At 49.3% G+C, this 2,456-nt stretch overlaps 1 pseudogene; it reads left to right on the top strand.

Annotated features, from left to right (window-relative positions):
- The first annotated feature begins 1,914 nt into the window (after positions 1–1,914).
- Positions 1,915–2,226, top strand: LOC116859459 (annotated as a pseudogene).
- Positions 2,227–2,456: the final 230 nt, after the last annotated feature.

Genomic DNA, 2,456 nt, shown 5'->3' with positions numbered 1-2,456 from the left:
TACTGGACCTCTCTTGGTGCCTGTGGACCAACTCTCTTTGTATCAGGCAACATGAGACCTTATGGTCAGGATGTTTTTGGAGGGGGTGGCAGATGTGGAGTGCTAAAGAAATAACAGAGACAATTTTCAGATCCACTGCTAGGGTGCCTAGATGGGGAGTCATTGCTTTTGTGTCCCGAAGGCAGTCTAAGAAGATACTACAGAGACCAGGCCTTGCAGGATGGAGCGCCAGATTTTGAGACGTTTACCCCTTTACCCTAAAGTGGCCAAGATGGTGAGCCACCTTGTGTTAGCCAGACTGAGCATAAGTTGGTGTTTTTTCCTTGGGAAAGGGTGGAGGGAGTGGACTTGGGGTAGAGAGGCACATTGGCATTTCTGGTGCAGTACTGCCACCAAGAGGAAATACTTTGCAAATCCCACCAACCATGTACCATCACTTCCTGGGGGAAGAGTAACAAGAGTGAAGTAGGAAACAAGGAAGTGTGTCCCTAGGAGGTCAGGAGACCCACTAGGCAGGGGGGGTAAGTATGACCCAAGACCAAATTAGGTTGGGGAAGCTCCAGAGACTGGCACTGTGATAAGGTTCATTGGTCTAGGAGACTGGTGGGTCTGGCATAGGAAACCAAGGCTTGGCACCCTAGTGGTGAATATGTCTGGACAGGAGTAGAGGAAGCCCTCAGAAGGAGCTGCAACCAGAAGGCTGTAGGCCTTTGGCCACGTGCCCCTTCCTTTTGGAGCAAGAGTGGGTTTGGCCTAGACAGACCAGGGCCCTGAAAGCCTCTATTGGGCTGAGTAAAGCCCAGCCAAACACCACTGTGGGAACTGGAGGGCTGCTACCATTGGCAGTCCTAGAGACAGGGCAGTGACCTTCCTCTGTCCAGCTCAGAGATGAGATGTGGAGCCTGGCTACCTTGTGCTAAAGGGTGTGATGCCCAGCGAAATCAAGCAAGCAGAGTCTAGAAGGGACTAGCCCACACCAGGAAGAAGGAGCCAGGCTGAAGGAGCCCGTTGCCTGAGTTAAAGAATCTGATCAGCAACTGTGGTGTCATTTGCTGAGGTCCCTAGGATCCAGAATTCACAGACCCATCTTTTGGCTTAGCAGAGCATTGCAGATTCCCTAGCCAGTAATTTGCAGTCTTTGGCACTCTTGACCACCTTCCCCAAGAATCCCTGAGACTCACTTCAGTGATGAGAAGGAATGGCTTTGGCTTCCATTCGCTCTTGGATCTCTAAGGTCTCAACCCCACTCTTGCCCCCAAAGCTGGGGAATTAAGAGGTCTGAAGATGGTGCTTAAAGCTCACAGCTTTTGGGTTGAGAGACACCCCCCCTTCCCCCATATCCATCATAGATCATCGTTTCTGTCTCTCAAAGGAACAAGGCACATACTCCTGGGCATACAGCAATTCATTTTAGGCTTCAACTGTTCTGATAGCCTACTTCTGGAAGAACCTCTGGGATAGCTCATGCTCTTTGCCTATCTTTTACCTTCTGAGGAGGGTGTTCTGGGAGCAAGTTTCCAGGCTCAGCTCTTCCCTCCACACGTACTCCCTGATTTCACCCCTCCTGGAAGGGTGTTGGGAAATCCACTCTCTGCCCCTTCATTTTATACCTGTGGACTTAGTAGGCATAGCCTTTTGGGGTTGAACTTTTTCCTGAGCTCCCAGGACCAGGTCCTGACCACATGGTCTGATTGTTCCCCGGACCAAGGTGGTCTCGGTGTATCCCTCTGGCCACCTACAGAACATGGACCCTGTACAGGAAATCCCAGGAGAGTCCCCAAACAAGAGGACCCAGGCCATATACTCATACACTGAGAGGAAAGTTGAAGAATTGGGTGCTTCTGAGCTGTGACGTTCCCAACCAGTAGTGCAGAAAACAGACCTGGGCTCTTTGGGGTCTGCCACAGAAACGAGATGATGAAGGAGACGTCATTGTTTAGAAAGCATTGCAATAAGATGCACACGTGTTGGGCTGTGGCTCGAAGGCCTGCCACCTTCAGAAGTCCACCGTGGCAAATGTGGCTATCCTGCCAAGCACAAGAGAAAGTATAACTGGAGTGCCAAGGCTAAAAGAAGAAACACCACTGGGACCGGTCGAATGAGGCACTTAAAAATTGTATACCGCAGATTAAGACATGGATTCCATGAAGGAACAACACCTAAGCCCGAGAGGGTAGCTCTTGCAGCATCCAGTTCATCTTAAGGATTTCAGCGATTAGTCTCACAATAAACGTGTTTTTCTTTTTGTTTTTAAAAACAACAACAAAACAACAAAGAAACCAGATCTGGGTCCCTTCATTCTGGAGGAGGATGTCCATCTCAGTATATTGATCCCATCCTGTTTCATTCTCTATCTACATCCTCTGTTGGATGAAATAAGTAGGGCTTTGTGGGATACTTTGGGCCTTGAAACCCAGATTCTCTTTATAGAGGGAGCAAAGTAAACAAAACACTTC

Source organism: Lontra canadensis, unplaced genomic scaffold (genome assembly GCF_010015895.1).
Source record: "Lontra canadensis isolate GAN:19392208 unplaced genomic scaffold, GSC_riverotter_1.0 scaffold155, whole genome shotgun sequence".
NCBI classification, from domain to species: Eukaryota; Metazoa; Chordata; class Mammalia; order Carnivora; family Mustelidae; genus Lontra; species Lontra canadensis.
This window is presented reverse-complemented; position numbering and strand designations above follow the sequence as displayed.